Source organism: Felis catus, chromosome D1 (genome assembly GCF_018350175.1).
Source record: "Felis catus isolate Fca126 chromosome D1, F.catus_Fca126_mat1.0, whole genome shotgun sequence".
NCBI lineage: Eukaryota > Metazoa > Chordata > Mammalia > Carnivora > Felidae > Felis > Felis catus.
In genome coordinates this window covers 103,651,020-103,666,311 of record NC_058377.1, presented here as the reverse complement: position 1 = coordinate 103,666,311, position 15,292 = coordinate 103,651,020, and the positions used below count along the sequence as shown (strand labels likewise).

General features: G+C 36.6%; 1 pseudogene; it reads left to right on the top strand.

Moving 5' to 3' along the window:
- LOC123380619 overlaps positions 1-14,879 on the top strand; it is a 94,453-nt pseudogene extending 79,574 nt beyond the window's left edge.
- Positions 14,880-15,292: the final 413 nt, after the last annotated feature.

The window sequence follows — 15,292 nt, the reverse complement described above, 5'->3', positions numbered from 1 at the left end:
TCTATGTTTCTATTTTATGTCCATACTGATTATTATAGCTTTGTAGTATAGTTTGAAATTAGGAAGTGGGATGCCTCAAAGAACAAACTGGCTTTGTTCTTTCTCAGGATTGCTTTGGCTAGTGTGTGTGTGTGTGTGTGTGTGTGTGTGTGTGTGGTTCCATAAAAATGTTAGGATCTTTTTCTGTTTCTTTGAAAAATGCCATTGGAATTATGATAGGGATTGCACTGAATCTATTGATGGCTTTGGTTAGTGTGGTTATTTTAACAATTTTAATTCTTCTGATTCATGAACATGGGATATTATTCCATTCATTTGTGTTCTTTTCAATTTCTTTCATCAATGTCTTGCAGTTTTCATTGTATAGATCTTTCACTTCCTTGGCTAAATTTATTCCTAAATATTTTATTGATTTTTGATGCAACTGTGAATGAGATAGTTTCCTTTACCTCTTTTCCAGATGTTTTCTGGTCGGTGTATGGAAAAACAAATGATTTCTGTATGTTGATTTTCTATCTGCAACTTTACTGAATTCATTGGTTACTTCTAATAGCGTTTTGGTTGACTCTATGATTTTCTATATATAAGTTCAAATCATTTGCAAATAGAAACAGTTCTACTTCTTCCTTTCCTATTTGTATGCTTTAGACTTCTTTAGCTTGCCTGATTGCTCTAGCTAGGGCTCCAGTGCTATGTTGAATAAGAGTGGTGAGATTGGGCAGTCTTTTCTTGTTCCTGGTCTTAGTGAAAAAGCTCCCAGTCTTTCACCATTGAGTATGATGTCAGTTGTAGGTTTGTCATATATGGCCATTATTATGTTGAGGTATGTTCCTTCTATACCCAATTTGTTGAGAGTTTTTATCATAAAAGGATGTTGTGTTTTGTCAAACGCACTTTCTTCATCTATTGAAAGGAGCATATGATTTTGTCTTTTGTTTTATTAATGATGTGTCACATTTATTTGTGTTTGTTGAACCATCCTTGCACCCCAGGGATAAATTCCAGTTGATCACAGCACATGATTTTTAAAAATATATTGTTGAATTTGGTTTGCTACTATTTTATTGAGAATTTTTGCATCTACATTCATGAGGGTTATTGACCTACATTTTTTTCTTTTCTTGTAGTGTCTTTATCTGGCATTGGTATCAGGGTAATGCTGGTTTAACAAAAATAGTTTGTAAGTGTTCCCTTCTCTTCGATTTTAGGGAAGATTTTGAGAAAAATTTTTATTCACTTTCTTGAAATATTTGGTAAAATTTACCAGAGAATCCAATTTTCTGTATTGGGAGGTTTTTGATTACTTTCCTTACCCAAGCATAGAGGTCCTGCCTCACTATTCTGGTACTGCAGGAGAGAAATAGGTTAACACAACTAAGCTAGACAGTCACTCACTCACCATTCTTCCTTTGACCCTTTGGAGAAATTATTGCTGGTTAGTTCAATCCCGTGTTATGTTGCCTTTTTGGAGGGATTAACACTGGCCTAGTTCCTCTTACTGTCTCCAGTGGATTCAAATTCAGCTTTTTCCCTCCAATGAGTGCTGAAATATTTCTTTGTGAATGTTGGACTTCCATAAATCCTCTCATCTGTGGGTGTCTGCCCAAGCCAACCACTCATGGTTTTCCCCAACCATGGCCCAGAGGGGTTGGGGCTGACTTTTTTTTTTGGTTCTGCAGCCCACACTAAGGTTTGTCTGCCTATTACCTGATGAACAGGTGGGAAAGATTCCTCCCAGGATCCTTGGCAGATGGTGCTGGATCCCACAACTCCCCAAAAAAGTACTTTTGTTCATAGATAGATGCTGATTTTAATTGTTAAAAAAGAGAGAAAAAAGAAACTGTCTTATGTCACAATGAAACTGACATTACTCCCTTAAGTGATTTTGTAATTTTTTAAAATGGAAAATGTATTGTATTTTAAAAAATGCAACTATTGGAGGGTTCTAGATAAGAGGGTAGGTTTTACACTGATATCTTGGTCATTCCCAATACATTCCCAACAAAATGACTTGCAAAAGTTGCAAATAATGAATCGTCTTTATTACTACTGGAAATTAGAGATAATAGGAGTCCACATGCCAGGAGATTTGAGAAATTTCTAATGTCACTGTACTGATTAGTCTAAAGGTGTTGTTTGGAAGTAAGTGAGGGAGAAGCTTTGATAATTCACTGACCTCTTCTACTTGGAATAGTACTAAATGAATTTGAGCTGAGTAATCAGGATAACTTCAACAACAAAAACAAGCAAAAAGCAAAACAATTGACTAATGACACCCAAACAGAAAAAGACATTTACAAATATGGGGTGTGTGTGTGTGTGTGTGTGTGTTTGTGTGTGTGTGTGAGTTAAACTCACTTCTTAAAGAGGAAAAGATCCCAAAACACTAGCTATTAGACAAATAAAAGTTCAGTTGTCTCACTGGGTTAAAAGAATACCCAGCCACCATGATATTCTGTTTATTTAAAGATGCTCCTAAAGGCAAATGACTCAGAATAATTAAATACAAGATGGTGGGGGAACATATAGATAGCATACAGAAACAACAACTAAATGAGTAGCAATATTAGTTTAAGCAAAGTAGAATTTAAGAGAAAGAGTGAACTAATTCAAGTATTGACCAGAAAACCCAATTCATAATGACGTAATAAAACAACTGCATTGACTAACAGACACAAAACATGCAAAGTTAAATGTGAAAAATGCAAAAATAAAGTTATGGTACCACAATTAAAATTCCATGAATTTTATGTCCAATCAATTTTAAGATCTAGAGTTGACAAAAATTGAATTTAAACATATGGTATTTAAAAGCATTAGTGATAGATTTCAAATGACTATTGTAAATACATGTCTTCTTTTCCAGGTTTGTAAAACTTTAAAAAAGGAATCTAGAACTAGGTAACAGAATAAAATCTCAATAAATTTTCTGACAGTAGAAATCAGGTAGGTAACCTTATCTGATCACAAGGGTATTAAGAAAAAGTAAAGCAAAATCCATTCACTTTGTGTGATAGATTGAATTGTTAACCCCAAATTTCAAGGCTCCCTGCATCTACATTCTTGCTACAGTCTTGTCATGGGTAGAGTGCATTTTCTTGTCTTCACCTTGGGCTTGCCATGTGGTTTGCTTTAGCTGACAGAAGTGACAGAGTGCTTGTTCTCATCATTGGCCTTAGGGCCTTGTGTGTTTTCACTTGCTTCTTTGTGCTTCTGTCATTGCTATGAGAAAAACATGTTCTGGGTGTCTGTTGGTCCTAGGGAAAGGAACACATGGGTCAGAGCTATCTCAGCCAACCTCATCCTAGACCAGCCAACTTCAGAGGAGTCACCCATTTAATAAGCCTACCCTAGATTGGCTGAATCTCAGCCAACCTGCAGCTGACCTGAAGTGGCAATAAATGAATGTTGCCATAAACACTGAGTTTTAGGGTGATTTGTTATGCAGCAAGAGTGAAACAGTATATTTTGTAATTAGAAATTAAATTTCTCCTGAGCCAAACACTTGGATTCAAACCCAGGCTCTGTCACTCACCAGCCGTGTAATGTGGGGCAAGTAACATAATCTTTCTGTGCCTCAGTTTTCTCATCTGTAAAACAGGGATATTCTATATATCTTGTTAGATTGTTTGGAAGGAGTAAGTGAGTTGATATTTGTCAAGAACTCAGAAGAGTACCCTGGCACATGATAAACACTATATATGTGTCAGGTATTATTATTTATGAGTGCTATGTTCAAGAAATTTAAGTTTAAATTAGCTAAATTCTGTTAGACCAACTTTACAGATGAGGAAACTGAGGCCAGAGGAATTAAGAACCAAAGCTAGTAAGTGAAGGGGTAAGAACTCAAACTCAGGATTGCAGATATCAAAGCCTTTTCTCTATACAAGGTGTCAAATAATACACAAGGAAAATATAAGTAAAATATAATAGTACTTAATTGATGCAGCCAATGAAAAAATCAGAGGTAATCTTTTGAAAAGAAATAAAAGTAACAAAGGTGTAATTGAAAGAATTGGAAAAAGAATATCAATACAAATAGCAAGGAAAACAGGAGGAAAAATAAAAACAGAAATATGTTGGGAAAAGAAAACAATAAATTTATAACTAAGTTTGGCAGATAGGTCTTCAAGTAGATAGATAAAATATACAGGTTTATAGGAGAGGAGAATGGTGGTAGAGTAGGGGGGCCCTAGACTCACCAAACACAACTAGATAACTATCCAATCATCCTAAATACCTCAGAAATAGATCTGAAGACTGACAGATCAAGCTCCACAACTAAAGGGAGAGAACAGGCTACATTGAAAAAGGTTTAATTAAGTTAAACCATATTCTGTCAGCTCTTCCAGTTTTCAGAAGAATCTTATATTTCTGTTCATCATAACAAAAAATCATTCTTAAATCCAAAAACAAACAAAACAAAACAAATGAACAAAGGGAAAAAGAGAGAGAGAGAGGCAAACCAAGAAACAGACTCTTAATTATAGAGAACAAACTGATGGTTACCAGAGGGGAGGTCGGTGGTGGGATGGGTGAAATAGGTGGGGGGCGGGGGGGGGGTTTAAGGAGCGCACTTGTTGTGATGAGCACCAGGTGATGTATGGAAGCGTTGAATCATTATATTGTACTGAAACTAATATTACGTTGTATGTTAACTAACTGGACTTTAGTAAAAAATTTTAAAAAATATATACAGGCTTACAGCATATTTTGCAAGAAAACAGGCATCCAAATTTAGAGAAAGAACTAAGTAAGAAAGAAAATTTAAAAACAACTTAAACTAATCACCTCTGTTTTGTGAACATTGGACTTGGTTGGGTGGCCTGCCTGATTCTCTGTAGCAGAGAAACCCACTGGAGGTGAGACACCGGTTCCTTCAAGCTCTCAGTTAGTCATGATCATCACAGTAGCTGAAGTGTATACGTTTATCTGGTTTTGACCTTCTCACCATACAAAGAATACAAACCATTGATTCCACTTAATACAGGATGAAAATGAAGCTCAACTGACAAATTTAGCAAAAAACACACCCTGGACAGGTAATGGTTTAATCTCTCTCTCAATGAATTTCTTCATTTTTATTAAAGACAATCAAGTCTTCCTCTTAGTGTGAAATAAAGAAATCACAGTAAATTGTGACTATTCTCCTGCAAAGCAAAGGAATTTGGTAGTTTAAAAATCTCTGTGTGATAAACATAAGAGACTCATAAATATGGAGAACAAACAGAGGGTTGCTGGAGGGGTTGTGGGAGGGGGGATGGGCTAAAGGGGTAAGGGGCATTAAGGAATCTACTCCTGAAATCACTGCTGCACTATATACTAACTAACTTGGATGTAAATTTAAAAACATTTTTAAATAAATAAATAATGAAATAAAAGAAAAATAAATAAGTAAAATCTCCGTGTGGTATAATGGAAATGTACACATTTTCATTAGCTTTTGAAATATTGATAATGGCTTTCTATTGCCATTTTTGTAGGCACTGGAAATTGATAAACTTGTATGACTTTATGACTCTTCTAGCTAATTCACTTTATCTGAACCAGTTAAAACATGAGTTATATGGATTGTATCTTTTTAAAGAAAAATATCTTAAATTTCCTAATAGTCAACACAAAATATTCCCACTAAAAATTTATAAATATGTCAGATAAGGCATTATGAAGAAAATGATATCACCTATGCTACTGCCATCCAGAGATAACCACAGCTATTATCTTCATGTAAATACTTTGGAAATTTTTCTTACATGTGCCTGTATATGGAGTTGTGTAAGTTTTATTTTTCAATATGCATTGTTCTGTAACCTGATTTTTCCACTTATTTTATCTTGGATATTTTTTTTTAATTTTTTTTTCAACGTTTATTTATTTTTGGGACAGAGAGAGACAGAGCATGAACGGGCGAGGGGCAGAGAGAGAGGGAGACACAGAATCGGAAACAGGCTCCAGGCTCTGAGCCATCAGCCCAGAGCCCGACGCCGGGCTCGAACTCACGGACCGCGAGATCGTGACCTGGCTGAAGTCGGACGCTTAACCGACTGCGCCACCCAGGCGCCCCATATCTTGGATATTTTTATCAATAAATACATGTTTACATTGTCATTTCAAATGACTGAAATATGATGCATTTGTGTATCCTGTAACCATAATTGCCATGGTTGTTTTAACTGAATGAAATGCTATCACTAGTATGTTATTTTTTTTTAAAAAATCTTTGCTGTTTCATATTCATATTCTGGTAGATTTTTTTCTTCATTAAGGGCTAATGGATACTGTGTTCTCTGAGATTTTTTATGGTGGAAAATATTTTCGTGTGGCCTTAATATTGGAATGACAGTTTGGTTATAAAAGGAGATGAGTTTTGTAAATACTGCTCCACAGCCTTTTGATGTTCAGTGTTATTGTGGAGAAGTCCAGGGCCAATCTGATGTTTTCCCCTACAGGTAACTTGGTATTTTTCTTTTCCCTCGATGTCCAAAGGATTCCTTTTTTATCACTGAATTCCTGTAACTTCACCAGAAGATGACTTGGTGTTGATCATTATGTATTAACTTTTCCCCAGATAAGATACGTACATTCAATCTCTAAGTCTAACCTCGTTAAATTTTAGGCTAATATTACCGAATTATTTTTGAGTGCTTTTCCTATTTCATTATTTTTCTACTGTTAATGACATATAAGTGACACATAACATTGTGTAAGTTTAAGGTGTACAGTGTGAAGATTTGATACATGCATATATTGTGAAATGACCACTGTGTTAAACACGTCTATCCACTCATGTAATGACCTTTGTTTTTATGGTGAAAACATTTAAGATCTACCCTCTTAGCAACTTTCAAGTATATAATACAGTATTATTAACTATAATCACCATACTGTATAGTCTTCTATACCCAATTTGTTGAGGATTTTTATCCATAACAGTAATGAATTTTGTCAAATGCTTTTCCTGCATCTATTGAGATGATCATGTGATTGTTCTCTCTTTAATTAGTGTGATGTGTCACATTTATTGATTGATATATATGTTGAATCATCCTTGCACCAGGATGAATCCCACTTGGTCATGGTGTCTGATCCTTTTAATATGCTTTTGGGTTTGGTTTGCCGATATTTTGTTGAGAGTTTTTGCATCTGTATTCATCAGAGATATTGCTATGGTTTTCTTTTCTTGTCATGTCCCCATCTGGCTTTGGTTTTGGGGTTATGCTGGTCTCATATAATGAGTTTGGGAGTGTTTCTTCCTCTTGTGCTTTGTGAGTTTGAGAAGAATTGGTATTAATTCCTCTTGAAATGTTTGGTAAAATTCACCCATAAAGTAATTTGGTCCTGGTCTTTTATTTGTGGAGGTGCTTTTGATCACTGCTTTAATCTCCTTAGTCATTATTCATCTTTAAGGTTCTCTGTTTCTTCATGATTCACTCTTGGTAGTGAGTGTGTTTATGGCAATTTATCCATTTATTCTAGGTTTCCTGATTTTCTGGCATATAATTGTTTATAGTAGTCTCTTATGGTCCTTTGTATTTCTGTATTATCAATTGTAATGCCTCCTTTTTCATTTGATTTTATTTGAGTCTTCTTTCTTTTTTCTTAGTTAATCCAACTAAAGATTTGTCAATTTTGTTTATCTTTTTATAAAACCAGCTCTTAATTTTGTTGATCTTTTTTGTTGTTTTTCTAGTGTCCATTTTATTTATTTTTGCTCTGATCTTTGTTATTTCCTTCCTTTGGCTAACTTTAGGCTTAGTATGCACCTTTTTTTTTCCTGGTTCCTTGAGGTGTAAATTTAGATTGTTTATTTCAGAAACTTTTTCTTAATGTGGGCATTTATTTCTATAAACTTCCTCTTAGAACTACTTTTGCTTGGGGCACCCGGGTGGCTCAGTTGGTTAAGTGGCCGACTTCGGCTCAGGTCATGATCTCGCGGTCCGTGAGTTCTAGTCCTGCATCGGGCTCTGTGCTGACAGCTCAGAGCCTGGAGCCTGCTTTGGATTCTGTGTCTCCCTCTCTCTGACCCTCCCCAGTTCATGCTCTGTCTCTCCCTGTCTCAAAAATAAATAAATGTTAAAAAAAATTAAAAAAAAAAAAGAACTACTTTTGCTTTATCCCATAGTTTGGTATGCTGTGTTTCCATTTCCATTTAATGTATTTTTCATTTCTCTTGATTTCTTCTTTGACCACTGATTGTTTAGGAGTGTGCTGTTTAATTTCCACATATTTTTTATTTTTCCAGCTTTCTTCCTATTTTTGATTTTTAGTTTCATATCATTGTGTTGGAAAATATATTTAATATGATTTCAGTCATCTTATATTTGTTATGACTTGTTTTGTGGCCTAAGGACATCCTATAAGGACATCCTAGAGAATGTTTCATGTGTGCTTGAGAAGAATGTGTGTTCTTTTGCTGTTGGATATTCTGTATATGGCAGTTCGGTCCATTTGGTCTAAAGTGTATTTCAAGTCCATTGTTTCCTTATTGAGTTTTAGTATGGAATGACCTGTAAGTGGGGTACTGTTTTTTGTCTGTTATTCCTTTCAGTTCTGGTAGTATTGGCTTAATACATACTTAGGTGATCTGATGATCTGATGATGGGTGCATATGTATTTATTATTGTTATATCCTCTTGATAAATTAAACCATTATCATTATATAATGACCTTCATTGTTTCTTGTAACAGTTTTTGCCCTAAAGTCTATTTTGTTTGATATAAGTATAGCTACCCCTGGTCTATTTTCATTTTCATTGAACAAAATAACCTTCCAATGGAATGAAAGATATTCTATTGCATGAAATATCTTTTTCCAGCCCTTTTCTTTGAGGCTTTGTGTGTCCTTAAACCTGAAGTGAGTCTCATTAGGCAGTATATGGTTGGGTCTTTTTATTTATTTATTTTTTAATCCATTCAGCCACTCTCTGCCTTTTGATTGGAGCATTTAGTCCATTTACATTTAAAGTAATTATTGGTAGGTAAGAACTTACTAATGACATTTTATTGATTGTTTTATGGCTGTTTCAAAGTTCCCTTGCTCCTTTCTTCTTCTTCTCTTTCTGTCTTTCTTTGTGAACTGATAATTTTCCATAGTGGCATGCTTTTGCTTCTCTTTATCTTTTATGCATATACTGTAGGATTTTGCTTTATGGCTATAATGTGGCTTTACATAAAACATCTTATGGTTATAATAGTCTATTTTATGCAGATAAAAACTTAGATTATACAAAATCTACCCTTATACTCCTCCCCTTTCACCTGTTATGGTTTTGATGTCCCAAGTTACCTCTTTTTATACTATGTATCCATTACCAAATTACTGCAGCAATAGTTATTTTTTTTAATACTTTTGTCCTTTGACCTTTATACTGGCATTAAGTTAAGGTGAAGATCTACACTTACATGTATTTTTTTCAATGGTTTATAATGGTTTAACACACCATTATATTGCAGTATTAGAGTGCTGTGAATTTGGCTATATACTTACCATCATCAGTGTGTTGTCTATTTTCATGTAACTTGTTAGTACCCTTTCCTTTCAGCTTGAAGAATTTTCCATATTTCTTGTAAGGCAGGTCTAGTGGTGATGTACCGCTTCAGCTTTTGTTTGCTTTGGAAAGTTTTTATTTCTTCTTCATTTATGAAGGACAACTCTGCTGGGTAAAGTATTCTTGGTTGACATATTTTTTTCTTTTATCACCTTGAATATAGTATACCAGTCTTCCCTGGCCTGCAAAGTTCTGTTCAGAAATCTGCTGATAGTTCACTTGTATGTGAGGATATTTTCTCAATTATTGCTTTTAAATTTCTTTTTGTGTGTGTGTGATTTGAGACAATTTAAATATAATGTATCAGAGAAGATAACTTTAGGTTAAAATTTGGGGGGACTCCATGAGCTTCTTGAAGTTGATTGTCCAAATCTCTTCCTAGATTTGGGAAATTCTTAGCCATTATTTATGTAAGTGAGCTCTCATCCCCTTTCTCCCTCTCTTCTCTTAGAGTCCAATAATTCACAGAACGTTTCTCTTAATGGTATCCCATAATCCATATAGGTATTTTTTCACTTCTTTTCATACTTTTCTCTGCATTTTCCTCTGACTGGATGATTTCAAAGGACTGTATTCTACTTAACAGATTCTTTCTTCTGCTTGAGCCAATCTTATAATGATACTCTCCATGACATTTTTCTTTTCTTTTTTTTTTTTTAATTTTTTTTTTCAACGTTTATTTATTTTTGGGACAGAGAGAGACAGAGCATGAACAGGGGAGGGGCAGAGAGAGAGGGAGACACAGAATCGGAAACAGGCTCCAGGCTCTGAGCCATCAGCCCAGAGCCTGACGCGGGGCTCGAACTCCCGGACCGCGAGATCGTGACCTGGCTGAAGTCGGACGCTTAACCGACTGTGCCACCCAGGCGCCCCTCCATGGCATTTTTCATTTCATTCATTGTATTCTTCAACTCCAGAATTTCTGTTAGGTTCTTTTTTTTAATGATTTTTCTCTTTCCATTAAATTTCTCATTTTGTTTGTGTATTGTTTGCCTGATCTCTTTTTGTGTTTTCTCATATAGCTCACTGAGCTTCCTTAAAGCAACTATTTTGAATTCTTATTATGCATATTATAGATCTATATTTCTTCAGGGGCAGTTACTAGAAAATTATTGTGTTTCTTTGGTGGTGTTATGTTTCCTTGCTTTTTCATGTTCCTTGAAGATTTGCATTGATGTCATTGCATTTTAAGGAGTTGTCTCCTTCAGGCTTTACCAACTGGCTTTAGGAGACAAATATCTTTTGTCAGCCCTGGTAGGGATTCTGAAGTTTTCTCAGACTTTTTCTATGCATATTCTTGCTCCACATTTCTTGTTTCCTCTTGAGACAGAACTCTTAAGATTGTATGTTCTCTCTTTATCCTTCAAAGCGAGGATGGATGCCCACAGCTGCCCTTTTGCTTCCCTCAGAGCACTCCTAAACACTCAGATTTGTGAGCCTTCTCCCAGACCCACAGCCAGGTGGCTTTCTAGGTGTTCTCACTAGCCATATATGAGTCTGCTTGCTCTTTACTCATATTTACAGATGTTCATATTTCTTAAAATTTGTGCAACTTATTTCTATTCTGATAAGTCCAATTGATCTAAAGCCGTTTTTGGTATGCTTCTGCTAATATTTTGTTAACTCTCATATACTTACATACTTAGTGATTTTTTACTTTGAGCTATTAATTTTCTTGGAATTACATCTATGAAAATACTTTGAACTCTGAAATGAAGGTGGGTTTCTCCAGAGAGCACTTTCATCTGCTTCTGTCAGGTATCTAGGACAGAGCTATTCAAATTGAGGTACATGGACTGGTGCCAGTTTGCAAATGACAGCAAGATAAGATTTCCCCAGAATGTAAATCAACTACAGCATTATGCATATTGTTTCCTTCATCTATCATTTATTTCATAGCAATACTTTCAGTGAAACTGTGAATTGATTTATAATGTGCCACAAGCTCCTTATCTCATACCTGACTTGTGACAAGTGATTTATGGACTAACTATATTGAATTGCATTAGCCTATTGAATTGACTATATTGAGTATCTCTTTAAACTCAGTTCCCATTTGAGATTTTTCAGGTATTTCAAGTAGTGTGAAATTGGACTGCACTAGGCATTCCAGTGTTAACTATCTTATAGTTATGAATTTCTTTGAGGAGATTAAAATAACTCTATCCTTTCTATTCAATGCCAAGTTTTAGACGTACAACTTTCTTTGCATTATTGTGGGATAATGGTTGTTTGAATTTTTACTTTTGTATTAATGGTATATTCCTTTGGGTGCACCCACCTTATATGGGAATCTCTTGATCAGGTCCTCATTCCCGATCCCTGAGTCCCATGAAGCTAAAAAATATCTATGCTCATTTGTCTCAGTTTGACAAATGACTGCAGTACCGAACCAGGTTAACTGTTGTGCTACTTTGCTGTGTTCTTTTTCATTTAGTGTTTGTTTTGAATAGTATTTGCTTTTAAAGAAAACCAACTAGTTGATGCACTTGAGCAAATTTATAAAATATTTTATCCAGCATTTTTAGTTGCTAGTTTGGGCAGTTAGTCCTCCATGTATGCTCTCAAGATAATGTTTAGTTTCTTTTTTGAATTCTTTCATAAGTTTCATTTGCTACACTTCCCCCTAATTCATCCATCGTCAATGGGGTATGTGTCTCTAGATACATTGTTTTTTAAATGTAGGTGAAGATTTACACTTATATGGATTTTTTTCCAATATAGGTTAATAAAAATATTCCTAAAAAATAAAGAAAGAAAAATATGTATGGGGAGTTTATTTTCCTTTTTTTCTTGTTATATTGTTTACAGGGCAATTACTTAAAGTGCAGGGCTGAATAGCTAAGTTAAACCATGTATTTACTTTTAATAGCCTGAAGATACTGGAATAATAAGAAATTTCTTTTGTTATTTCCCTTCAGTTCTCAGAAACACCATGGCAGTGGGTGAAGGAAGAAACAGCACTACAATTACCAGGTTTATCCTATTGGGATACTCTGAATTTCCAACACTTGAAGTCATCCTTTTTCCTAGGCATCTCCCTCGTGACAGTGTTCTGCAATGTCAACCTCATCACTCTGATCAAGATGGACTCCTACCTGCACACACCCATGTATTTCTTTATCAATAAACTTGCCTTCTTAGATATTTGTTATGTTTCCTCCACAGCTTCCAAGACGCTCTCAGATTTCTTCAAGAAGCAGAAATACATCTCCTTTGTAGGGGGCACCATGCAGTACTTCTTCTTTACCGAGTCTGACTGAGCGCTTTTTCTTAGTAGCTATGGCTTGTGACCGATATGCTGCCATTTGTAAGCCTCTGTTCTACACCACCATCATATCTCCCACCCTCTGTGTGCAGATGGTTGTGAGATCTCGTGTAACTGGATTCTTTGGCTCATTTATCCAACTGTGTGCCTTATTTCAGCTTCATTTCTGTGGGCCAAATGTCATCAGCCATTTCTTTTGTGATTTTCCCCAGCTGCTGATCATATTCTGCTCTGACACCTTTTCCTTTCAAATCGGGACCTCTGTGCTCACAGTGATCTTTGGACTCACATCTGTCTTGGTTATCATGATATTCTATGGTTATATTGCTGCCACCATTCTGAGATCACTTCATCTGAAGGCAGGTCCAAGGCCTTCAACTTCTGTGCTTCTCACCTGATAGCTGTGACTCTCTTTTATGGCTCACGCACCTTGGTCTATTTGTGCCCTACTTCTGATGATTTTCTGAGCCAAAACACTCTGTTGTATACACTGTGGTGATTTAAATCTATTGATCTGAAACCTAAGGAACACGGAAATCAAAGATGCCTTAAATAGATGGGAAAAGAGAATATTTTCATGGAATTATTGGTGCCTTTTAGGGCTTAGGACACAAAATACGCAGAATAGTGTATGAAAAACAGCTGTAATAGTACTTACAAGCCTTGTAATATATTGTGTAACTTTTCACAAATATCTGCTTTCCCTTTATTCCCTGAGAGAGGATTGTATTTCATCCCTTTGAAGTCAGGTTTGGGCATGTGACTTGTTATGGCAAATGAAAATGTGAACAGATGTGACATATCCCACTTCTAGGTAGAGATCGTATATGTGTGATTTTTTACCTTTTTTATTCCCAGTGGTCTAATCAGTGGCTGACTTGTAAGGAATAAGATGGTGGTGCAAGAGAAGAGCCCCCAGCTGACATAAGAGAAACATGTGTTGTTAGCAAAAAATAAGTCTGTTTTGGATTATTTGCTACTGTAACATACTCAGTCCATCATAACTGTTACAGAAATCTGTACAGGTGGTAGTACGCTATTAAAAAAATCAGTGTTAACATTCATAAGTTCCTTTAGGGCCAGGAAATAGGTGTTAAGCAATATATTATTGACAACTGGGAGGATAGTAATTTATGTTTGGCACAATAAAACATTTGGTACGATGGCACTTGTGATAACTTTGAAGGGAGATTATGTGGGAAAATGGAATGCTTGTAGCATGAATTTGTTGCTATTAGATGAATTTAACAAGGTTCTACCAGAACGAGAAAAGCTCACAAGACAACTGGCCAGTTTGCAAGGAAGAAATGAAAGAGAATATAGAGAGTCAAGAAATTTGGAGACTTGAGAGGAGCTAAGATGGCAGCATAAGTAGGAGGACCCTAGGCTTGTGTTATCCCTCAAACACAGCTAGATAACTATCAAATTATTCTGAATACCCAAGAAATCAACCTGAGGACTGACAGAACAAACTGCAGAAGAGGCTACATAGAGGGAGGTAGGAAGTGCAGAGACATGGTTTGGGGGAGAAACAGATCATGGGTGCTGCAGAGAGGAGGGAGCCCAGGTCACAGAGAAGGGTGAGAGAGAGAGAGAGGAGCACATAGGGGGATGCACAAAGAGAATGCTTCCCCAAAGCCATTGGCTGGGAAAATGAGAGGGGCTGATTTTCATGAGTTTTTGCAAAAACTCAAACACTGGAGTTTTAGAGGTGGAGTTCATGGCTGGGTTAGAGCCCTGAAGGTACTGCCTTACTCCTGGAGAGAAGGCATTCAAGCAGCCTGGGATAGACTGTGCAATCTGAGGATGACCTGTGGTGCATGGGGAGAGACAGTTTGCTCTTCCTGGAGTGCATCTGTGAGAGGTGGCATTCACAGAGATGCCACTCCAAGGACAAAAGAGCTAGGGAGCACCATAGGGAAGCATAGCCACAGAGACACCTGCTGGTGGTGGCTAACCCAGACGCTGGTTCTTTAGAGTGCTTTGCTCCAAATCCCATGCCTCTGTGCTCTGGCACACCTGCCCTTCTGGGTCAAATCTGCATCAGTCCCAGCATGGCAAGACACTCCCCCAGAAGACCTGCCACACCAGGTCCCTAAAATTTGGAGTTTTAAAAGTCAGGAGGCTTGTCTGGGATAGAGCCCAAAGTGCACTGCACTGCTCCAGGCAGGCAAGCAACATGAATACAGCATGAAAACAGCCATTTAAGAACTGCCCGGGATGCACAAGGGGAAATTATTAGCTTTTCTGGCAGTGCCTCCCGGAGAGCAGCAAGCATAGAGATCCCTCTTCAGGGACAAAGGAGCTGGCTGGCACCATTTCCTTCCCCCATCATCACAAACCAGCTTGCATAAACAGCACAGTGCCAACACTGGCTGCCTAACCTGCTTACACCAACTCCCACCCCCCTGAGCTCTTTTGGTGCTGCTTTTCTTGGGCAAGTGTGCCTAAGTCCAAGTGCAGTGGAACCTTTCCT